The sequence below is a fragment of the Megascapheus bottae genome, chromosome 16 (genome assembly GCF_031878675.1).
Source record: "Megascapheus bottae isolate mThoBot1 chromosome 16, mThoBot2.hap1, whole genome shotgun sequence".
NCBI classification, from domain to species: domain Eukaryota; kingdom Metazoa; phylum Chordata; class Mammalia; order Rodentia; family Geomyidae; genus Megascapheus; species Megascapheus bottae.
In genome coordinates, this window is record NC_143524.1 from 34,562,916 (window position 1) to 34,588,664 (window position 25,749).

The 25,749-nt window shown below is 38.6% G+C and overlaps 1 long non-coding RNA gene across 1 annotated transcript in view; it reads left to right on the forward strand.

Moving 5' to 3' along the window:
- Nucleotides 1-25,298, forward strand: part of LOC150053145 (uncharacterized) — a 39,373-nt gene extending 14,075 nt beyond the window's left edge. The window contains exon 3 of the long non-coding RNA XR_016538074.1: nt 24,197-25,298. This is a non-coding gene — a long non-coding RNA (uncharacterized LOC150053145). The remainder of the gene's footprint in view (nt 1-24,196) is intronic.
- Nucleotides 25,299-25,749: the final 451 nt, after the last annotated feature.

Genomic DNA, 25,749 nt, shown 5'->3' on the forward strand with positions numbered 1-25,749 from the left:
AAACCTATCAGACAGTTTTCATTTGTATTCATAGAAAACATGTCAACATTGCACAAGGAATTTCTAGAGATCCAATACAATAAGACCGTCTAGCTTCATATTCTAACCATTTTCTTGTTAGCGAAAGTCTCATTTCCCCAGTGGTATTAAGAAGTGCCTGTGTCCTCTGAGAAGCAAATTTTGAGGCAGAATTAGACATGCAGGAGATTGAGTGGGGGAAATGCTCTGAAGGATAAAGGGAAGCTAGACAAAGTCTAAAGAGGCTTCAGATTATGATGCAATTCTAACACTAGTGAAAAAGAGGGAAGAATTAAATAGGAAGAGTCTTACACTACAAAATAGTTCTAAGTAAGTTTCAATCAGGCCACTGCAGAAGCATCTGTTACAGGAATCTTTGTTGAATAGTAATAGTCCTCTATTGGTACTTCTGCCCTCATTGAATAAAAGAAGCCTGAGGGTAGCAAAAACAGGTAGAAGAGCAGGGCACCAGTCACTCACAACTATAATCTTAGCTATTCAGGAGGCTGATATCTGAGGTTTGCAGTTCAAAGTCAGCCAAGACAGAAAAAAAATCTGTGAGGCTCTTATCTCCAATTAACCAGCAAAAAAAAAAAAAGAAAGAAAGAAAGAAAGAGAGAGAGAGAGAGAGAGAGAGAGAGAGAGAGAGAGAAAGAAAGAAAGAAAGAAAGAAAGAAAGAAAGAAAGAAAGAAAGAAAGAAAAGAAAAGAAAAAGCCACAAGTACACCTATGGCCCAAGTGACACAGCACCAAACTTTGAGTGAGAAAATGAAAAAGGTAAGGAACAGCACCCTGCCCTGATTTCAAGGTCCAGTACTGGTTCAAAAAAGAAAAATAGGTAGAAGGCAAGAGCCCAGTAGTCAGTTATGCTCCCAAAGCAGAAATTTTAGCAGTATATTTCCATGGTTGCCATAGCCTGCCCCATGTTCCAGATATGATCTAGATAGTCTTCTATGCAGATTGAGGATGTAGATCATCCTATGGCCTTTCTTCCTGAGGAGGGGGGGAAAGTTAATGAAATGAACAGAAACTATTATGCCACAGTGTGCTTGGGACTATGCCTGGTATTCATCCTCTCCCACTTCTGTTTTCCACTCTAATTACTCTAAAACCTCACCTCTTCTTCCTAACAAGTCTTTGTGGCTTACCTTAGGATGTGAAACAAATCTTCATTCCTAGGGGCCTTCACCCTTAGCAGTCATACCCTTTTCAAATCAGGAAGTTTTGCATGTGCTTATGCACAGTTACAGTTGTTATTCTAGTTGGGTTATCATTAAGTGATAGTTGATTTCATGAAATAGTGACAGCTGGGTGTGCTGGTGGCCCACATCTATAAACCTAGCTGCTCAGAAGGCTGAGATCTGAGGTTTGCAGTTCAATCAAAGCCATCCCAGGCAAAATGTCTATGAAACACATCTCCAGTTTACCATGAAAAAAAAGCAGGAACTAGAGTGGTAGTTTAACTGGTAGAGTGCTGGCCTTCAGCAAAAACAAACAAAAAAAACCCCCGCAGGGACAGCATATACATGAACACACACAGACACAGACACACACACAGACACACACACACACACACACACACACACACACACACACACACTGATATCAACATTAGTTTCTGTTGGAGAGGTTGGACATTCAGAACCATCAAACACTAGCTCAGCCATTGTGATGAGAAGTTCATGCTCCTGTGTTCTGGCATAGCCTGTCTCTTCCAAAAACCACTTGATTAATGCATCCATTATGGAAGATACAGGATAGTCAATGGCAAAGGCTAGCATGCATCTGTTATTTCAATTATTCTATATATTTGATTGTCCATTGCCTCTTTTGTGACAGATGCTTTTTGCTGGGCCATAATGTGCAACACAAAATTGTTCTGTTCATTTGTGTGCTTCTACTACAGAACTTCTTGTCTCCACTCTTCCACATCTTTTTTAGTACACATCTCTAAGAAGACAACCAGAAAACTGACCATCTCTCATGTATGAATGCTCTTTCCATGAAAAGTTAATGGCTAAGTATCTTGTTCACATCTCAACTCATCAGGAAAAAATTCCATTCTTAAATGCAGCCATGGCCCATTTTCAGTTTGTATCCTTATAGAATAGGCTCATTCAATGACCCAAAGTAGGTTTTCCTTTCCCAGGATGCCCCTTATGGCCAGAGTACACACAGTGGGAAAAATGCTTGTTGTGAGGGACATGCCATTCTAAGCTAGTTGTTCATATAGTTTACCACATTCTGTGTCCTGCCCATTCCCAATCCTATACTGTTTCTATATTATAATAGACTTCTGCTGAGTCTACACAACTTTGTGATTTGACATATCCAATAGATCTCAATATGTGATTTGTAGTTCTAGGCCCATAGTTACCTGGTACCCCATGAAAATATATTCTGTTTCTACGAATCCTATTAATTCACCACAAGTTTTTTTCCCCAAAAGATTACTAATTCTGAGACAAATGGCAAGAATTTGATCCAGAATCAAGGGGGTCTGTATTTTTAGTCTTTCAGTGGAACTTCTACAACACTGCGTTTTTCCTACCTACAACCACAGAAGAGCTGCTGTATTGTATGGCCTGTATGATAGAGCTGTGACCTGCAAAATCTGGATCTTCATATTCAAAAATGGCAGCTTTCCATGTCACTCTGTATAGTGGAAAGTGCTGCCTCATGAACCGGAAGAAGACTACCACTATTCTCTGTGATAGTAAATGGACATTGCAGCTCTTGTATTTTACTTTGGAAAGGATATCTTAGGCTTTGGACCACTACATCCAGAAAAGTTTTATAGCAGTTTCAAATGCCTTAATCTTTGTAAGATTTCTCACCAACCCTGTGGCTCACCACAGGCTAACCAAAGCCAATAGCATACTAGCCCTTTCTTGCTTATCTTGAACAATCTGGTGCCATCTATCGAAAATACAAATCCCTTTAGAGTATATTATGACAGAGGGCAATAGAGTTAATATACCCTTAAGGTAAAAATATAAGTGAATATTATTGCCTAGCTCACAAGACTGTAAATTGTTTCTGATCTTTTTATTACAATATAAAAAGATCACAAAAATGAAGAAAAAGTCTTGATACCATATTCCACATTAGTGCCGGAGGCCTTATTAATCTGTTCTACCAATCACACAATGTCCAGCAAAACAACTGTAGTTAAGATATCAAGTGCTTGACCCTGAACTAAAAGTCAAGAAAAGCACCCATTCTTAATATTTTTGTATCTAGAGTATCTACTGCTTAGCTAACATTCTGTGAGTATTTTATAAATGATTTCATAAATTAAGTGTAAATTTCAAGAGGATGCCTATCAAATTCGGTTGATTTGGTTAATATAGTTACTAAATAGGAAACATTTACAATAGTAGCACATTAAAAAACACTTGGTAAGCTTATCAATTCTGCTTTTCCAGGTTACAGAGAACCATCAGGTATGATAGAGAAATGTGACGTTACGGTGACGCCTTAACCAGAAGTATATATAAAATGTGAGAGATGTATGTTTCCCTTTAAAGTAGAAGCATGTGGAATAGTTTTCCCAAGGTTTGAAGTTACCAAAGAAAATTCAAAAGAAAAATGAGGGTAAAGTAAGAAAACAATAATAACTTATAGAAGTAGATATTTAACCAAAGATGGCAAAGGTGTCTTCCAGGAGTAAAGTCATACTCAGCATCACTATTTTAAGGTAATTTTATGGAATCTCAAAGTTGAAATTAATGCAAGACATTATCGGACAAGATCTACAGATGGATTTTTTTTCATCTTATTTAAAAAAAAAACTCAAAAAAACTAAGTCACTGTGATGAATGTCCTGCATTTATTCTTTATCAATTTGGCATTTTACAACTGGACTTAGATGATCTCAAAACTTAAGAAATTACTCATTTACATTATTGCCAGTATCTCTTTCATTGCAAAGCCTTCTAGCACAGAATCAGCAGACTGAATTTATTCCACCAGTGAGTCAGTTGCTTATTAGCACTTTTGATATCCAGATGGTCTGAGACAGACAATACTATGGATAAATTCCCAAGTGTAACCAGTGGAAACTGTTTTGCTGAGGGACTCTAGTCTACTGGGCTATGGGCCAGGGCATGGGTTTCTTTCGCAACATTCCAGCACTGCTGTGGCCTTTTCTATAACACTTGTAAGTCAAGTCACCTGAGAGGCCAAAAGTTAAACTGGCTGTACAGTCTGAATTGTGAAGATTGGAAGTAATGAGGGAAATGGGGACAAAAACATGAGAAGGGGTAACAATGTGTGAGAAGTAATGCACCTACTACCTGGCAAATGTAACTGTAACCCATCTATACATTACCCCAACAATAAAAAAGAAAGATTAGAAGTAAATCCAAATGAACCAATAGCCGGGTCTATTTCATGAATAAACAGAATAGTTCAGGCTAGGGACCCTATAAAATGGAATCAATCTTAGTTATAAAGGAAGTCCTGTTTATTCTTTCTTCTGTTTTAGTTGCTTTGATATAGGAATTCATGTAGAACTATCTAATGTGTTATAATGCAAAAAACATTTTAAAATACCCACACAATATTTGAAACCAAACAGAAAATGACTATTGCTTTTATTGTAAGATATGTGAAAATTGAAAGTGTTTGCCCAGTGTCATTCAAGTGTAAAACTATTTAGTGTTCCTATTTATGAAAGGGAGATACATATGTAGAATCTAATGCCATGTAGTCATCTTATCATGATCATTAAGTTAAAGATAAGTAACTGGTTGCTCTTAAAACCCTTTAGTTGCAATTCTCTGGTGTAAGTTTCTGCCAGTATTCCCTGCTTAGAAATTACATCTAGCAAGGTCTGAGAAATCCAGTGTTTGCACTTGTAGGATACTAGGACAATGTCCTCTAACCTCTTTGAAGTTGTGATGCTCTATTTTGTTTGTTAGATTTCACAACTGCCCCTCTTGTCATATCATTCCCACATGCCAACAAAAAATTAATGTAGTATATTGTGTATTAAAAAAATTTTAATGAACCTAATCATATTATGCTTCACGAATTTGTTTATAGGTTTATTCGGATTTGGTGTGTTGTTGTTGTTTTGCCAGTTTTGGTGTTTGAACTCTATGCCTGGGCACTGTCCCTGAGTTCCTTTTGCTCAGAGCTAGCACCCTACCCCTTGAGCCACAGTGTCACTCCCAGCTTTTTTCTGTGGTTAACTAGGGATAACAGTATTAAGGACTTTGCAGTCCTGGCTGACTTTGAATCATGATCCTCAGATCTCAGCCTGCTGAGTATAGGATTATAGGCATGAGCCATTGGCTCTGGGCTGATTTCCTTGTTTTTGTGTAATTATTTCTCCTTTGAAGTCTGAGTCACCATAAAACCTATGCTTAGAATTAACCTTTCCTAACATATTCTATTAGTTCTTTATATTAATCTATATTAAGCCAAGTGATGTTGGATTATGTCTGTATTCCTAGCTACTCAGGAGGCTGAGATCTGGGGATCACAGTTCTAAGCCAGTCCAAAAATGAAAGTCATGAGACTTTTATCTCTAGTTAAACACCGAAAACTGGAAGTGGAACCATGGCTCAAGTGGTAGAGAACTAGACTTGAGCTGAAGAGCTCAGGGACAATGCCCAGGCCCAGAGTTCAAGCCTCATGAACAACAGCAACTAAAAAAGTCCACACTCTAAATTTAAGCCTCAGAACTGGCAAAAGAAATTCATAGTACAATAAAAAGAATATGTTTTCTGGTTTAACCTTTTCCCATGATTACCATGCAAGAACTATGCATATTCATATTTTTTCAGAATTTCTAGCACATGCTCAAAGAAGTCACTAAATATTAGTTGCATTAATGATTAATGAATTGAATGAATGAATGAAATAAATGCCTTAGAAGAAATATACCAACATGACAAAAATTACCAGAGGATCGTTATTCTCATATGAGATCCTTTGTTCTAGAAGTCAAATCTAATGAAAGAATTGAAAATTAATAAAATCAGTTTATAAACTGTGAAATTCTACATTGATATGCAAATGATATTGCAGACTTTAAGAAATATTTTCAGAGGGCAAAGATGTAGCTCCGTTGCAAAGTGCTTGCCTGGCAGCTGCAACATCCTGCTTTCGATCTCCAGTACCAAACGAAAAGAAAAGCCCAAACAAGAAAAGAAATAGTTTCTGAGTATTTGAATTAACAGTGTATGAACAGGAGAATGAATTTGGTTCGTTGGAAGAACTATAGAGGACCATGGAAAGATTTGCAAGCAAAAAGCAGGTTAACAAGAAGTTGTCTTATAACATGGTAGAATTCTAGCACTGGAAAAACTAGAATTGGCCTTATCAATGTCTTTTTCAAATACTCATTTCCGTGTCTTGGTTTATAAATGACCCTTTTTAGATGCTTATGATTTGGACAATTGTATATAGCATTCCATAAATATGTGTTGCCAGGTACAAAACACACAGGCTTGACCAGTCAAGGAAATATGAGTTACATTTGGGTAACTCCTGTGAGACTAAAATAGCTGATGCATTTCTGAAGCAACCATTGGTTGTAAGCTTCATTGGTTCTGGAAGATGCAATAAAAATATCAGGGAAATTTGACAAGCTACTATGGTCCAAATAGACATTAGATATAGCTAGAATTCACAAATTATTTCAATGAAGCCAGATTCCATTAAGTCAATCAGTAACTAAGGAAATAGTTAATTGAGATACAATCGCAAACTAGAAAAACAGGATAAATTAAAGAAGTAAGATGAATAATCACATTTCTCGAGAGTCACATGCTATCAGATGGCAGAATCTGATGTCTGAAGATAAAGCAGGCATATTTCAAAAATGGAAAAGGAGGCCATGGGCTAGTGCATGAGTAATTCCATTAAAGCAGTCAAATGGGAATCTTTCTGAGAAGCAGATGACGTCCTCACGTCCTCGCAGAAGGTAATTGCCTAAGAACTAGAACATAGTTGCTATGCTATAAGCTTAATCTGCCCAATGTTGCATAGCTAGTAAGTTACAAAGTGGCTTTCTACAACCAGGTTAACATCAAAGCCCAAGTCCTATACACTGTGCTTTTTTCTTTCAGTGTACTTGTCAACCTGCCAGACTATGTTTTTCTTTTTACCTTTTCTAAATCCAGTGACTAGTAAAGTAAGTGTATGATAGTAAAGCCAAACAATGCAGAGACTAAAGATGAACGCAAGCTAAGTTCCTGGGTTTCTGAATGTAAGCCTAAAGGATGAAGTACCGAAGCTATTAACCTATCCCTAGCTAACAGTTATCTTGAGGTGGAGGCATTATGGAATGTATACACAGGACCTTTCACTTCCTAGGCTGGAACACTATCACTTAAGCTTTGACTCCAGCCCTGCTTTTTGTTGGTTATTTTGGAGATGGAGTTGAGTGAACTTTTCTGCCCAGGCTAGCCTCAAACCATGGTTTACCAAATCTCAGCCTCCTGAGTAGCTGAGGGTGACATGCATGAGTCACTGGTGCCTTACTGAGCAATCATGAATGCTGAGCAGAAAACTGAATTGTACTTTTAAACGAAACTAGGGTTTGGACTTAGTCTTACACTTTGAAAGTTGACATAGTACTGCTGAGCCAGACTCTAATTCTTATCTTAGTGTTAAATTCTTCTGTAATGTCTTAAAAACTAGGTAGAAACAGCTAGTCATTTATTCTTTTGAAAAGTAAGTATTGAGTCTTCCCATATGTCAGCCTCTCTTGAAATAGAGAAAAAGACTTCTGCACATGCTTGAAGAAGGAAATAGAGACAGACAAGCAAATAATTACAGTATCAATGTGGCATTGATATTGGGAGCCAAAACTGTAATAAACAGATGTTACATTGGGGGAAAAAAATCTTTACTGAATTCCTGATGTTCCCTTCTATCTAGGCAGAAAGTATTTCTACCGGTATAGGATTCTTGTATAGGATTATTCTGGTATAGGATTCATCAACTTTCTTCCTAGTAAAGGAGAGATTCCTTCATGTTATTGATGAATAAAGAAAAAAAGAGGCAGTCAGGCACCAGTGGCTCATGTCTGTAATCCTATCTACTCAGGAGGCTGAGATCTGATGATCACAGTTCAAAGCCAGCCTGTGGGACTCTTATCTCCAATTAACCACTCAAAAACTAGAAGCGGTGGTGTGGCTCACGTGACAGAGTGCTAGAGCACAAGAGATTCAGGGACAGCACACAGGCCCTGAGTTCAAACTCCACAACCAACCAACCAAAAAAAAGTTGAGCTGATATTTGGCTCAAATGGTAGAGCTCCTGCTTAGCACGTGCAGCATGGTGAGTTTAAATCCCAGGTCTGCCAAAAAAGAAGAAAAAGAAAGTAAGCATACTTCACCAAGATCATTCTCCTCTCCTCTTCTCTTTGCTGCTCCACTGTTTTCCTCTCTCAGCTACCAGTCTTTCTGCAAAGAAGAGAACTTCTGTTCTGTTCTTTCATGCCCTGAGTTTCATAGAAGCAGATCTCACATAAGCAATCTTATAGAAATTTAGCATCTACACAGATTTGTTGTGAATGGTGAATTGATACATAACAAGGCATTTAACACCTGTCACAAGTAATTCAGAAGTTTAAGCCATCATAATTTTAGCCTTTGTAAGTCTTAATCTTTTATTTTTTTCGCATTAATTTTCAACTAATGCAAAAATATTAAAAAGGAAAAGTACTATCCATTGAGATCCTCCAACTCTTAATTCCCAACAGCTATGGAAGTTTAAGAATTCTTACATGAACATTAGATTCATCACCCCTTCACTTATAGTTTTTAGCTTCTTACTAGATGAAATTAGAAGGTCTATCATAAACTGCCGGGACAGACATCTAAGACTTTAGATATCTATGGATAAGACTGACATGGAGATATTTCCCTAATTAATGTCCCTTAAGTTTAACTGCATTTTCCAGAAGATGCTCTTCCATCTAGCCTCTGAACATGCTATCCTGTTTACAAAACACTTCTAGGAAAGAAAGACTCTTTTCCTATCCAGCCACAATTGTTCCTAACCTGGATTTAGACCTGCCCTTAAAGAACTTAATGGGGGAAACAGGCAGGTAAACCATTATATCAGGAATGCAATGCATATTAAATTAATGTCTTCAATTAAAGACATTCCTAGAACCTGGCACTAGGGGCTCATGCTACATAGAAGGCTGAAATCTGATGATTACAGTTCAAAGGCAGCCAGGGCAGGAAAGCCCATGACATTCTTATCTGCAATTAACTTGAGCTATGGCTCAAGTGGTAAAGTGTTAACCTTGAGCAAAAAAGCATAGGTACAGGGCCAGGAGTATAGCCTAGTGGCAGAGTGCTTGCCTACCATGCACAAAGCCCTGGGTTCAATTTCTCAGTACCACATACACAGAAAATGCTGGGACTGGTGCTGTGGCTCAAGTGGTAGAGCACTAGCCTTGAGAAATCCCAAGCACAGTGCTCAGGCCCTGAGTTCAAGCTCCAGGACTGTAAAAAAAAAAAAAAAGCACAGGGACAGTGCCCAGACCCTGAGTTCAAGCCTCAGGATCAAAAGAAAAGACATATCTAAATGGCCACCCTACAGAGGGCCCTTCAAGATAGGAAACATAGGAAATAGATGGTATATTCAAAAGGAATGATTAATGACAGTCTAATAAAAGATTTATTTATTAAGTATAGGCCAAGTTAAGGATAATGAAGCATTAACATTGAAAAATTGCTACCACCACTAAGCCTGATGAGGCAAAGAGGCTTTATAACCAAGATCCAAAAACAAAGCTTACAGGACCAGGAGTTTGGCCTAGATTGGCCATGCTTGCCTTGCATGCACGAAGAGCCAGGTTTGATTCCTCCATATCACCTACATAGAAAAAGCCGGAAGTGGTGCTGTGGCTCAAGTGGTAGGGCTCTAGCTTGAGAAGTCCCAGGAGAGTGCTCAGGCCCTGAGTTCAAGCCCCAGGACTGGCAAAAAACAACAACAACAACAAAAAAGATTACAGAAGAGGGCTATGTGATGGGAATTTTGTTGTAGTATTTTAATGCAGTCCTTACAATTCAAGGACAGAAGTAAAGGAAGTGAGGAAAATATTGCTTTATTATCATTACCACTGCTCCTCATATCTTCCTCTAGAGTTTCTCATTGTTCCAATGCATCGTGAAGTCACAGTTACTACTGCTATACAAAGAGGTCAGACAGGGCGAGTAAAAAAAAAAAAGTAGAAAGGAAGTCTCAAAGTATACCAACAATATAGCCAAGAAAAAGAGAAATAAATCTGTCTGAAGATTCAAGATCTTTTAGAGGAGATAATAACTGAATTAGGCACTGGAGAAAATAGAGATTTACTGAGTAGAGAAGTGAATAATAATATTCCAGCCAATGGGAGAGCATATGCAATAGTTCATAAACATTAAAAGAATGCGCCTGGTTTATTTAGAATAACAATCAAATTTGGCGGAAATGTGATAGTTGAAGAGAGCTGAGCCTGAAGGAAAAAACAGTTAAGATTGTAGAGGCTCTTACCATACCATCCTAAAGTGATTGGAATACATCCTGTAGTGAATGAGAGTTCGCTCAAAGATTGTTCAAAGAGAGAGCAACAGGAGCATAGTTGAGTTAAAACAAGATCACACTAGTGGCAGTGGACAAGCTGGCCTGGGGCAGTTTTGAAAACTGAGGGACGTTTGCCCTTTAAATTTGAACTTATTCATTTAGTAAATGAACTTCAGCTTTCCCATAGCAGTTTCATTTTGTTACATAAAATCTAGTGATTCTTTTTTCAAGTGAGGCATGTGCTAATACTGGGAGCAGCAAAGCTCTTTCTGTCATAGTAGATCCTTAATAGCTGTTTACTGTAAGGAACAGAAGAATGGGTAGGCAGATTGTATTAAAGGAACGTTGATTTTTGTTTCAAACGTGAAATTCATATTAAATGGGTAGAAAACAGTCAAAAGAGAATTAAAACGTTTCACTTTAGCTGTGGAAGAGAGCTGGGATTCAACAACTGTGGTTCTCCTTTATTTCCAACTGCCTCTACTTTTTGTGTGAAACATACTGAAATATTTTTCTTCCAGTTTATTACTAGGTATTATACTAGATATAGGGTCTTACAACTTTTGTTTATTTTGTGTATTTCAGTATAAATATTTTTGAAATCTGAGAAAGGTGGTTCTGATTACACCAAACCACTGGAAGTCTGCTATTAATTGTGCATATAAAGACACAAGTAGAACCAACTGACTTTTGACTCCTAACTTTATTTATGACCACTACATGAGTTAATATACCTGCTAAAAACTGTGGAACTGTAGCTTTGACTTTGCCGTTGAGCACCTGCACAGCATTCACAAGACTGTGGACTCAATTCAAGCATGCAATAAATAAATAAATCAAACATAAAATTATAAGCTGGGCATGTTGGCTCACGCCTATAATCCTAGCTACTCAGGAGGCTGACATCTGAGGATCAAGGTTGAAAGCCAGCCCAGGCACAAAAGGACCTGAGACTCTTATCTCCAATTAACCCCTAGAAAAGGGGTAGTGGGAGTTGGCTCAAGGGTAGGGGGATAGATAGCCTTGAGCTGAAGAGCTCAAGGGACAGCATCCAAGCCGAGTTCAAGCCCCCTGACCCACAAAAAAAAGTTAAGATTATAAACACTCTATGCTCTATTTTGTCATATCTTCTTTTCAAAATTCTACTCACATTAACTTTTTTAAACTCAGTATTTAAACTCAGTGTGTTTGTATATTTTGTGGAATTTAGAATAAGTCATTGATACCCTACATAACTACATTCTTTCCCTGCCTCCATCTTGACAGAGTTTATCTTCCATGGGTAACTCAACATCATACCTTTTCTTGTTAATTCACCCACTAAGCCATCCCATGTAGCAAATGGAAAGGCTTCTTCCTAAATCCTACCTCACTCAGTAGAACATACAGGGGACTCCACCTCAGTCCACATATAGTAAGTCTCACAGACCCATATCATTTGATCTCAGGGTAAACACTCCTTACCACTAAATGATTGAATTAAAAGAATATATGGAACATGAACAGACTTTGTTTCTTGTCATTATACTCTAAATAATACTGCATAACAACTCTTCGCATAACATTTACTTTGTACTAAAAATTATTTGTACTAGAAATTATTTAGAATATATGGAAGGATGAACATAGATTTACATGCAAATGCTTCACTATTTTACAGAAGACATCTGAACATGTCCAAATTTTATCCTAACCCCCAGGATAGGTCCTGGAACGAAGGATCCATGGATTACAAGTGACAACTGTATGTATGCAGTATGTGTGAATATAGGCACAAACACACACATGTGGTCATTGCTAAAGGAAAATGACATGAAGAAGTATACAGCTTCAACATTCTTAGGTAAATTACTTATTACAATGTAGAATATTTAAATACTAATTGTGTATCTCTGTTATTATATAAGCAGATAGCAGAAACTGAAATGAATGTTTTGGTTGTTTTCCTATGACACAACTGGGTGAAAAGCAGAACTACACAGAAGTTTCATAATGAAACTTCAAACCACATCAGATTTGTCTACTGTCAGGTTTTGTTGCATTCCCTCTAACTCAACCCAGACTCCCTGAAGTTGGCTAACAGGGCAAAGTTTGAATCAAAACCACTCCCTTTCTTTGAGCTTTGGAGATAAATTTCTAGGGGAAATGGAAAGGAATAGCAAGTCATGGCAAGTCTGTCACATTCATATTCCAAAGTCAGTACAATAAATACATTTCTGGTTAAATTCTAGAGAATTCTAAAGTACTGTTCTGCTTAAAACGTGGTGATTGAAATTTAAGGCTCCCTAAAAGAGGGAGCTAATTAGGAAGGAGGCAAAGCACAGGAAGAATAGAGAGACTGGGAAAGAGGAAGGAAGGAAAGAAGGAACAAAAGAATAAATCACTGAGGAAAGAGTGTTATACCAAAGATTAGGATAATTACAGTCTGTGGTCCTGATAACCAAGAACAAAACTTCATGTCTGGTTTAATCATGTTCATTTGTCTGGACACTTCATGTCTGTACTCATAAATGCACAAATGGTCATTTAAAGAACAATTTAAGACATAGTATCTTATTGTAAAAGAAAGCAAAAAAACAAAAAAAGAACAGAAAAATTCATTGTTGTCAATTGTTTTCTTTTCTCTACCATTTATGGTTTCTGCTATAGCAATGCCTATATACATCAAACTGGAAAATAATTTTTTCACCTCATTTTCCCAATTATTTTCCTATATAGTAAGTCAACACTTGTTGAATACCAGCTTTATTTTAGGCACTATGCTAAATATTTTGCATAGTTTATGGAAAAAATACTTATTCCTCTGCCCTAATCTTTCCTTCCATATGAGACAGCATGCACGAGAGAGATTTCCTGGATAGCATCTATACTATACTAAATAAGGAGATGAGAGATTTTCAATAGTTTAGGATGAAGAAAATCGAATATAAATGTTACAATAGGTACTTAGCAACTGTCTTTGCTAAAAAGCACTGGTTCCTTACTTGGACTCACAGATTAATGAATGCCAGATAAATGCTTGGCATCCTTGCATCAGTTTCACATGTCGTCTTTATTCTGAGTCCTTTTCTGTCCTGAAATACCTTAAGTTCCAGGAAGAAGGAGACTGAAACTATTCCCAAGGAAAGATACTCAGAATCTAACAGGAGGGCCTACCTACTCCTAAGGCAAAAACTTTCTTGACCAAACTGCTTTGTCAGGCCAAGGAATGACGCTAATAACAATTTCCTGCCCAGATGGATTCAGACCACAACCCCCAGTTCTCAACCTCCTGAGCAGCTAAAATTATAGGCATGAGCCACCAGTACCCAACAGTAATTCTTCCTTTAAGTTGTTTTTCCCAGGGTTTATCATAGCAAGAAAATGTCTAGCTAACACCATATGCTTCGATGATGAAAAGACTCCACAAAGCAAAATCTAGAGAAATACATAAGGAAAAATGGGTATCTGCAGAAGAAAAAGAAAAAAAAAGTCTGTCAGAAAGCAACAGAAAGATAATGTTAAAGTCCGGCAAATAATACTAGTTTTACTAGAAGTACAGCTGTGGATGTGCATGCATGAACAAAGCTCTTTCACCTATCTCATGCCATACACTTAGCCTGAATTCTCCTTCCCCTCATTTTTTGATTAATGGATTCTCTTAAAGCCATCAAGAGTTCCCTCTCCTCTGATATTGTACCTACTGTTCCCAGGCAGAATCTCTCCCACCAAAAGTTCATCAGCGACACTGGTGCCTCAGTTTGTTGTGTTTGTCAGAAGATCTTTCTGCAGACTTGGCTGTCACTTCTCTCACTCACCTTTGATTGCAAGCACAATGAAGGCAAGAGCTGCATTTCAATCAGGCTTTCTAGTACATTTGCTAACCTAACTGCTAACACATAGCAGGAACACATAGTAGGGTTCAGTAAGTTATTCATGAAATTTGAGGTAATCGTGTATAAAACAAAGCAGTAATGTGTTAAACAACTAGGACACAAAGAAAAGACCATGATTATGTCATCCAGGTGAGGTAGTATCCATAGGTAATTCCAGTGCCTGAATGGCTGAGTTGTGGATATTTGGGATGTAACAGCATCTAAACTTAGGTCCCTCTTCCAAGTCTCTGTTCTTTCCACTATTCATTGTATCAGCTGATATCTAGCTAGGAAAATAAAATATATTAGAGGAAGGCAAATTGTTGATAACAGATGAATAATAGAGTAAAAAAGCCAAACAGAATGGTGAAGCAATTACAGATTACCAAAAAAAAAATCAATAAGTCATTCCCTATTTACATGGGTGATAATGGAATAAGGGGGTGTTACCACACCCCAGAAGCCTAGGCGGTTGGGCAGATGAAGCAAAAACCAACAGGGGAACTGCCCAAGTAGACTTGGGACCAGGAAGGGAGAGGCTGCCCAGTGGGAGACTGCCAGACTCCACAGGAAGCAGGAACACAGAGAGTAAGAAATACCCTGCCTTCTCTGATGCCAAGCTTCTTAAGGTACTTCTCTTTGCCTGTTCAATATCATAAAAACAAGAAAGTCCTGAGAAACAGCAGCAGAGGAGAACAGGGAAGGGTGGGAATGGATCCGAAACTCACACCAACATGCATTCTCTCTTCATGAAGTGAAATAATATTTAATCTGGGGCTAGATGCATGACCAATATACTAAGTAAAACTTAGTAGAAGGGAAAATTGATTATGGCTGCAGTAGCAAAGAGAAGACTCTTCAGAAGGCAGAAAATTAACAGCTGGGACCTTGACTCAAGTAAAGCACCTGTCACTAAAATAAATAAATAAATAAATAAAAATAGAAAGTTACACCACTTTCTACAAGAAGGAAGATCTTCTGAAGATGAAAAGTAAGCAAGTATTCTTGACATGAATCTCTTAAGTATTTTCCTGTGGAAAATGCTGTTTACTCATTGTGTTTGTGTGTGTGTGTGTGTGTGTGTGTGTGTGTGTGTGTGTGTTCCTGTGTCTGTGTCTGTGTGTATCTATGCACTTGTGCTGATACTAGGACTTGATCTCAGGGTCTCAAACTCTTACTGGATTTTTCTCTCAAGGCTAGTGCCCTATCACTTGAGCCAGACCTCTACTTCTGGATGTAGAGTAGCTAATTGGAAAAGAAAGTCTCTGGAGCTGGGTGCCTGCTGCTCCCACCTATAAGGCTACCTACTCTGGAGGCTGAGATCTGAGACTCACAACTCAAAGTCTGGCTGGGCAGGAAAGACTGTGAGACTCTTCTCTCCAAATATCCAAGTAAATACCAAAAAAGCCAGAAGTGGAGCTAAAACTCAAGTGATACAGTGTTAGCCTAGAGCTAAAACACACACACACACACACACACACACACACACACACACACACACACACACACACAACAAACAACAACAGCAACTCAGGAACAGTGCCCTGAGTTCAAGCCCCAGGACTGGCAATTTTAAAAAGTTTGTACTTAACAAATATTGCAAAAAAGTCCCACTCTGGCAGAACCTATCTGGGAGCAGAGCTGTCCTTGTCCTTTTTTTTTTTTTTTTTTTTTTTTTTTTGCCAGTCCTTAAGCACTGTCCTCAAGTTTTCTCAAGGCTAGTGCTCCACCACTTGAGGCACAGAACCACTTTCTGGCTTTTTCTATGTATGTGATACCAAGGATTTGAATCCAGGGTTTTATGTATGATAGGAAAGCACTCTATCAATAAGCAAGACTCCCAGCCCATACTTAATTTTTTTTTTAATGTTGAGGGAAACAAATTCTAATTCTGATTTAATTGGTTTTATTTGTATCTGGACATCAATGTTTTGGTTTTGGTTTTGGTTGTTGTTGTTGCTGTTGTTGTTTTTGAGACAAGATCTCATTAGGTAGCCCAAGATGGCCTGAGTATACTTTGAAGGCCATGCATTCAAATTTAAATTTGTAATCTTCCTGCCTCAGCCGTCCACATGCTGGTATTACAAGAGCAGGCCTCCATACCTGGCTCAGATTTTTTTAAGTTCTCTGGAATGATTCCACAGTGCAGCAAGAGTTGAAATTAATTACACTAAAGTACAGCATGGGATCACAGAGCCAGGACAGGGAGTATGCAGGAGGGGTAGTAAAGGAGGCAAATTTCTGCGTGGTTAGAAATGGGGCCCTCAGGCTGAGTTTCTGTGTACATTCACTTAGGGTTGATGGGCTACATCTAAAAGAACAAAGAGAGGAACGGCTACTCTGGAAGTTGTTGAGAAACATCAGACTGATTAGCGTTGTCTAAAGTTCTTAAACAAGGCTGAAATGAAACTCATGCTTTCCATTTGATATGATTCTTCCTTGCAATGTTTCCTGTAGGTTTAAACAAAAGCATCTATTCATGCACAATGAGTAAAATGTTTAGCATAATTGTCCCCTTAACCCTGAGAAGTGTTAAGAGCCACATACCTGCAAGATTCTGTGTATTTAAAAATATTTTCGTGTGTTACTATTTTAATGGTAAAAAAGAGATCAAGAGATGAGCCTGCTGAAGCCAAAAAAAAAAAAAAAAGGCTTGGATTCATGGGTCAGTAGAGGGCCAAAAAGAGAAAGTGAGGTCTGGAGAGACTATTAGCTAACAATCAGCTAGCTGTGAAGTTGGACAATTTCACAATTCCTGAGGTGTATTTGTAACGTAATTAATAAAAAAAATATAACTGATACTCACCAGAAAACTGATCTCCATACTACCTAATTATAATATTCCCTCCAAAGTAGGATAACTGCTACTTCCTATAATCCTATCCCTACCCCTGGCTATTTTAAATCTTACCCAAGAGGTTTCTGTAGTGTGAACACGGTTGTTTGTCCCTGTGATAAATGATCCTAGTCCATTTAACCATGTGAAAGGAGAAACACTAACATTTGATCCCTTGTCATGAGACCCTGTCTTGGCTCAATATAATTGCCAGCTGGAAGCCAAACAGGACCCAAGGGCAAAAGCAGAATGGCATATGAGGAAAAGGACCAAAGGTCAGTCTTTGAGCAGCTATATCTCAGGTGAGATCTAAAGGGAAACTGCTCGGTTGAAAACAAGAAAGAAGCAGAAGTTCAGGAGCCAACAGAGTTCAAGAACACACTAGGAAGGGGGATACAAGACAGAGAGTAGGAAGGGGGTTGGCTATGAATTAGGCCAGAAAACCTTAAGCTTGTTCTTATTGAGAGCTTGCCCTGTGGGGCCCTGGATAAACAGCCAAAAAAAATTTAGGAAGTGGAGGCTGGGACAGTGTTAATAAAAGAAAGATCAGGAGTCCTAAAATACATGATTGCACAGCATATTAATTGATCCTTGGTTTAATGACCCAGCGCCATTCCGAAGAGGTTAAATGTGGTATCTTCTATTTTCAAAGTGAGAAGTATGTGAAATAGTTTAGAAGAGTTGACAAATAACATGTTTTGCTTTTGGTTTTTGATTTTTGTGGTTTGTTTTTTGGGGGGTTTTGTTTTGTTTTGTTTTTAAAAAGAGGTCCTTTTATTCTTTGGACACAATACATTTCAGCTGCAAGGAACTTTCATGTATGTACAAGCCCTTGCTAACTCCATAAACCTAGGTAGTTGTGGCAGTGAGTCAGAAAAGCAGAGGCCTCGCTTTTGACTTTGGATGTCACCTTCCAGCTATTATGACAGATATTTTTCTTCCTTATTTTTTTTTCCAGTCAGGGCTTGAGCACTGTCTGTAGACTTTTTCAAGGCCAGAACTCTATCACTTGAGCCTCAGCACCACTTCTGGCTTTTTTTCTATGTATGTGGTACCAAGGAATTGAACCTGGGTCTTCATGCATGCTAGGCAAGCACTCTACCCCTAGGCCAAACTCCTGGCTTTTTCTCCTTTATTTTGAAGTTGACAAGATAGATTCACATTCTTTTTTTTTCTTTTTTTTTAATTGTAATTAATAGAAGGGTTACATTATATTCACCAGATAGAAGGTGTATTGCTTCACAAACATTGATATCCTTTCTCATGACATGGTTAGATTCACATTCTTATATGATGTTAATTTCATTCCAAAATTTATGGAATGTTCAAGGAAGGGCTTTGATGATTTAACATATATCCTGAGCTTTATTCACTATGTCCCAGCTGTAGAACACTGCAATTGACCTTATTGAATACTGTCTCAGAAGAGCAGGAAGTAGAAGGGATTGGGGTATAAGGATAGAACCCTGAGTCCATCTGGGCAGAAGAGAAATGCCCTCCAAGGAAAGAGGCTGGGAAAGTAAGGAGGTGGGAAGAATGTCCAAGCAGACATCTACCACCATCGCTCAAGTTCACATCTGTTGTGAGTGACACAGCAGGGACCTGGACTCATGTTTTCTATCTTTTAAACATCTTGCATTTTTCTCCTACTGTGGTGCCTCCTTTGTTGGGGAAAGCATTTACAATTATTGCCAAACTCCTGGTGTTCCACTGTCTGTCTTCTCTCATACCCTGCTTTTACCCTCAGACTGGAGTCCACTTGGGTGGAAATACAGCTTATAATGAACTCAGAGTTAATCATCTGCAGGTTTCCTCTGATAAGTCACAGTATGTTTGCTGCACTCCTTCCAAGAGTCAACAGCAGCTGTGGGGATGTGCCGACAGTGGCCAGTGGCATTCCGGGCGCTGGCCCAGATGGGAGGTAGTGTTGCTGGGGAGTCTATCTGAAAATCACCATCTGGAATGCCTCTGTTGCCCTGAAGGCACTTGTCTGCATCTGAAAAGGACACAGCTTAGAGATGCCAAAAATTGTGCCAATTCACTGGATGTACATGGCTTGACGTCAATGGAATTTGCTCATAATTTAGGCCTCATGTGTGATGCACTGTCTGAACTCAATGATCTGTCAAAACAATCAGAGATGAAGAGAAGAGGAAGAAGGGAGGAGGGGACAGGAGGAAGAAGAGAAGTAAGAGGTAGAGGAAAAGGGTAAGGAGAAAAAAGAAGGAAGAGTCAACATAGCCAGAAGCTGTGGCAGGACAGGTTCAGCTTTTGGCTCCTGGGGCCAATAGTCCCTGTAAGTTTGTTGAAAGCATCCAAGCCAAATAAAACATAGCCTTTAAAAGCACTGAATTACGTGAGTGAAGAGCTGTTAAAGTCAGTGTAGCAAAAATCCAGCTGGGTTTAGCCAGTGCCACAAAGTACAAAATGATGATCACTTGCACTGCCAAGACGCAAGTTCCCCAGATGCAGTTACTTGGATATATGTCCAACTCTCCATTCTTTAAAACGAGGTCTCTGCTATTAGGAAATGGACATCTGCTGTCTTCACTTGCTCTGTATCCATAGGAGGATTTACTGTGGCACTAACAATTCTTAAGCTTCAGAGCTTTTCAGTTACATGGGTCTCTGAAAGTTATGGGGTGTGGTAGGTGGGAAAAAGGAACCAGATTGCAGTCAACAACTATTGGTATATTGACATCTCTTGTAAATAGATCTTAGGTAAGAAGTCATATCTCCAAGATTTAAACTTGCTCTTGATAACTATTTCAAAATTATTTTATTAGAGAGAGACCCAAAATTAAAAGCCTAAAGCTATCCCTACAAGTCTCCATCGCTTTTCTTCTGGTAAGTACAACTTGATTTCCCCTTTTGGAAAGGCAGATACCAAGAGAGAAATAGAATTCATAAGTATGTAGCTACAGCATTAAATCCCTCTTCTTTCATCTGTCACGTATATTTACCTTTGTCCTCTTTCCCTCCATTTACCCATTAACTGTATACCTCCCCCGTGTCAGAGCTGGTACTTTCTAGTTGTAGCACATCTGTCATCCCTACTGTTCTGATGTGTTGTCACTGATATTGATGGGAACCCACAACCAAGCTCCACTTCAATAGTGTTCATGCCCAAGATGGGAGAATGAACAGAGGGATTCCAATATGTCTTAAACCACACACATTGTCTCTGAACTGGAAACCTCCGTCTGTTTCCTACCATTCTTTTTTTCTTACACCTATGCCAAGATTTCCTATGCTCTGCCCCAATGTGGTTGCTTTACAAAGATTAAAAGCCTGGATCCCACTGTTGCCAAACCAAGAATTTCAGATGTGAAGCTATGATTTGACAAACATTTATTGAGTACCTATGAGGCACTGGAAATTCAGAGATGAGTTTGAAAAAGTTCTGTACTTATATAGAACACAAGGCAAACAGCCCCATGAACAGTTTGAAAAGTAAAGAGATTTGTTAATATATGTGCAGGAAAAGTAGTCTTTATCTATGTGTCAGAAAGGGGAACAGAGCATTTCAAGCATATGGAACAACAAGGGACATTACTTGTTTGTGAAATGGCAAGAATTTGATCAGGAAAAGCAAAAAGTCTTTGAGAGTGGTAAAAAAAAATCTACAAAGGTAAGACACGGAGGCTACCTTTCAGATTACTTGTATGCTCTGTTAAGGCATCTGAAATTCACCCAATATTGAGAAGGAGCCAGTGAAAAATCTCAAGAAGAGATGAGTGTATTTGTGTTTTAGACAGATCCCCAGGGCAATAGTGATATTCACTTATAGTAATAACACACTTGGTTCAAGACCTAATCTTTGGATTTAAGATTCTGCACATTAATCCAACTTTTAGACTCTATTATCACTACTGGTAGATTTTATCTCTTCCTTAAATGCATAATATTATTGGCCTTACCCATCAGCCAGGGTCATAGCATTCCCTCCCAGAAGCAATTTTCAACCATGTGTGAGTGTGTGTATTAGAGGAGAGGTATAACATTTCCCCACAGAGGTCAGCTTCAAAAACCCACATGGCTCTGTGCCACACTCTGGGAAATCAAAGACAGGAGAGACTAGCATTTTGGAGACGTTTATGCTTTTAAAGATCTGGAAACGAGAATTATAACCAAGATAACATCCCTCCTGATTCCATGGTTGTTTTGAAAATGCTATACAATCTGGTTTATACCTTAATAATGATACCCCTTATACTTGATTAAATGTTGGCTTGAAAGAAAGATATGTCTATGCCCCAATATCAAGCCTCTGCAATTTTTGGCCTTATTTGGATAACAGGTCTTTCCAGCTGTAATTAAATTAAGGATCTTGAGATGAGATCATTCGGGTGGACCTTAAATCCTACAGCAAGCATCCTTATAAGAGAGAAGAGGAAAAGACAGGATTAAAAGAAAAGGTCATATGAAGATGGAAACAGAGGTGGGTTATATCGCCACAAGACTAAAAACGAGTCACCAGAAGCTGGACAAACAAGGAAGCGTTCTTTGCTAGATCCCTCAAAAGTGTGATCCTGCTGGTACCTTGATTTTAAATTTCTGATCTAAATAAAGAAGAGACTGAATAGACATACACATACACATACACAGAGGTACTAATATACACACATATACACTAGGTTTTGATTAATTTTCTATGACATCCTTAGAAAGCAAATGCATCTTTTTCATTTTTATTGATATTAATTATGTAGAATAATGGGTTTATTGTGATTTTTCATACTTCTATATAATATACATATTATATCCTCCTACTGATCTCTTAATCCTCCTCTTCTCCTTTATCCCCTTAGTTGTTCTCTAGGTCTCCTTCTACTTTTCAATACAACATCTCTCAATAGGAGACTATTTTCCACAAAGTGCTGTCTGATGGTGTAACATAAATGAATTAGGACAAGGTAACTCAGTCCCTCTGAACCAGTTATTTTCCTTTCTCACCTAATCCTAATTTTACAGAATGTTGAGGTAATTAAATAAGTATAAACAAAAGTACCTAGCCAGCAAATGACAAAAAGCAAAAGCTTAAGGGTTTATCTATTTGAAAACAGGACCCAGCACCTTCTTCACAGACACTTTGCTGAAGCAAGGCTTCCTAGGAAGGAGCCAAGTATGACATGCAAAGCCCCTGCTTGTATCACAATCTCCTTTGCATGTAACCACTTACACCCATCTGGAGTCAGCTCTCCTCTCCCCCAGCCTTCTCTACTTCCTGTTTACGTAGATTGCTGCTTCCTGACCAAGGGAACAAGGGTTTCAGCCAGGCTGCCTTTCTCCTGGCCCCAAACCAAGGATACCTTTAAAAAAAATTTTTTTTTGCCCTCCTTCCTTACCGCTTTTTTCTTGTGATAGAAGCCATCATATTAATGCAGAGCAAACTTCTTTGAGATATTCCCCCTCCCACCCCAAACTGTTGGTCTCCTCCCAACATAAGCACATCAGGAACCACATAAAAAGAAATCTGTCCTCTCTATTTGCTACAATAGCCCCTGTAAGCTTTCGGTACCTGTGCTTTCTTCATTCAAATATGCTGGTTATTATCCCCCAAATCTCAGGCTCAGCTCTGTCTTGTTTGTATAACACAGTCCTGTCTAAGATTTGCAGTACAGCAATACATTATATTCAACCAGAACACCAAGTGGGGAGATTATTGAAATGATCTAATTCATTGTTCTCATTATGAGGCAAATAGCCAGGATTTTTTTTAAACAAATAACATTTGAACTTGAGGGCAGGCATGGATATTGAGGGCTTGGAGGATGAGAAGAGTTGTAAGTGATCATTCTTTTTCCTATAACTTCAGATTTATCACCATATGACAATATAGGGAAGAATGTGGACTATGGAAACTGGATTCAAATTCTGGCTTTGCCATCTATGAGCTGTGTGTCCTTGGACACATGATTTAATCTCTCTATATCTGTCTCAATTTCCTCATCTATAAAACCATGTGATAATACGTATCTTCTCAGTATACTTGCTTTGAGGAGTAAATATGTAGTCCAGATACTAGTGGCTTGCTCCTATAATCCTAGCTACTGCCCATATACCTGAAGATCTCAGTTGAAAATCAGCTTGGTCAGTAAAGTCTGAGGGACTCCATGTCCTGCAAAATGCCCGTTTGAATGCATGGCTCAAGTGGTAGAACATCAGCTGTGGAAAAAAAAAAAAGCCAGGGCCGGGAGTTTGGCCTAGTGGTAGAAGGCTTGCTTATCATGCATGAAGAGCAGAATTCGATTCCTCAGTACCACATACAAAGAAAAAGCCAAAAGTGGTGCTGTGGCTCAAGTGATAGAGCTCTAGCCTTGAGAAAGCCCAGGAAGGGAGGGAGGGAGGGAAGGAGGGAGGGAGGGAAAAGACTTAAATTGGGTTGGGAAAGTAATGGTTATGCACCCCTATAACACAAGCTATTTAGGAAACAGAGTGGAGGATCATAGTTCAAAGATCAGAACAAAGTTAATATGAGATGTATCTTTAAAAAGAAAAATGAGAAGCAAAAAACAAAAACCTGGGAGTGCAGCTGGCAAGGTGGCTCACATCTGTAATCCTAGCTACTCAGGAGACTGAGATCTGAGATGGAGGTTTAAAGCCAGCCCGGGGAACTAAAGTCCAAGAGACTTTTTATCTCCAATTAACTGCTAGAAAACCAGAAGTGGCTCTGAGGTTCAAGGGGTAAAATGGCAGCATGGAGCTGAAGAGCTCAGAGACAACGCCCAGGCCCAGAGTTCAAGTTCTATAACTAACAAAAACAAAAACTGGGACTGTAATTCAAGTGATTGAGTTCTTGGCCTAACAAATATGAAAGTCTACAATCAATTTCTAGTACTGAAATTATTATTATTATTATGCATTAAGATGGTTTAACCATAAACTGTTACTATTATTAATTTTAGTTTTGTTTTTATTACCCTGTCTGGTGGGATTGCTAAATCAGTGAAGATGTAGACAGATGTGAGGGAAGGACGCAGTAAGAAGTGGAAGCAGGAACAACAGTAGAATGGTGTGAACACCGTCTCTGGAAGGAGAATACTTGCAGTATTGAAGCATGTCTTCTTTGGGACAAGAGCACCTGAATTTACATCTTCCTTCACTATCTAATGTTGGCATATCTGTGAATGAATTCCTTGTTTTCTTATTGGTAAAATGAAGACAATAATTATAAGGGGGCTAACTTATGGAATCAAATGAGTTAATACATAACTTGCTGATTTCTTACCAAGTGGCTGGCTAGCCTTTTGGCAAGTGATAGCTCCTGTTTTTATTGGGGATGGAAAGGTCAAGGAACTGAAGGATCAATTGTTAGCTAGAAGCTGACATTTTCCAAATGAAGCAAAGTTTGAAGTCACAGGAATACTGTGAACCACATGTAAATGTCTCCACTGAATGAGGAAGTAGCAACTAACAAGAAGGGGAAAACTGATAATGGCTAAAATGCATTAGCTTTCAAGTGGCTGAGTCTTTTACAAGAATGTAGAGTGGAAGCACTTTCCAGAAGCAAAGAGGATCCTGGTCTCACATATTATCCCTACACTGAGGCTAAAGACAAAAGGCGAAAAGAACAGTTAAAGAAATGCTGATCCTACTAATGCTTTCTAGATCAAGAGTGACAGGCTAAACAAGGTAGTAAGAATCTGAAAAATGGAAGAAAGATGAGGGAAAGCTACCCTTGCTGAACACTATACCAAGTATGTATATGCTTTGTACAGTAAGTGCCCTAGACCAGTACTATCCATTAGGACTGGCCATATAATGGAAGTGTTCTATATCTGAATCATCTAATACGGTACACAGCAGAGGCTAGTGTGATCAGTATTCCTAAATCATTGCTGAGGAATTTTTTCAAGAGACAGAATCCTAGGCCCTACCTTCATCTATGGAGTTAGGACTTCTGCAAATCAGTGCAAAATGATCCTCCAGAGATGTCTAGCTGATAGCTACACAGTCAGATTTAGGAACTGCTGCAGGACCTAAGGAGGAGAAAGAGGGAATCTGTTTGGATTAAGAATAAGAAAGGTACCACATACATAAAAAAAAAAAAGCTGGCTCAAGTGGTAGAGTACTAGCCTTGAGAAAAATAGCCCAAGGGTAGTGCTTAGGCCCTTAGTTCAAGTCCAAGACTGGCCAAAAAAAAGAAAAGAATAAGAAAGGAAGCTGAAAACTGGGAGAGAGCAAGGGAAGGGGTGACATTGTCCTAAAAGAAATGTACTCTTTACCTGACTTATGTAACTGGTAACCCCTCTATACAACACCTTTATAATGACATTTTTAAAAGAATAAAGGGGGATGTCATATAAGGTCTGACTTGAAGCCATTTTCATTTTATTACAAAGGTCAAGGGTCACAATGATTTTTTTTATTTTAAAAAATGTTTGGCTTAGACCCAAAAGAACATAGGCTCCATGGTTTCCCTCATTGGTAATAATTAGTGTGCATCTAGCAGAAGAAAGTGATAGCACAAAAGCTACATGCATATGGCCATGTAGGATG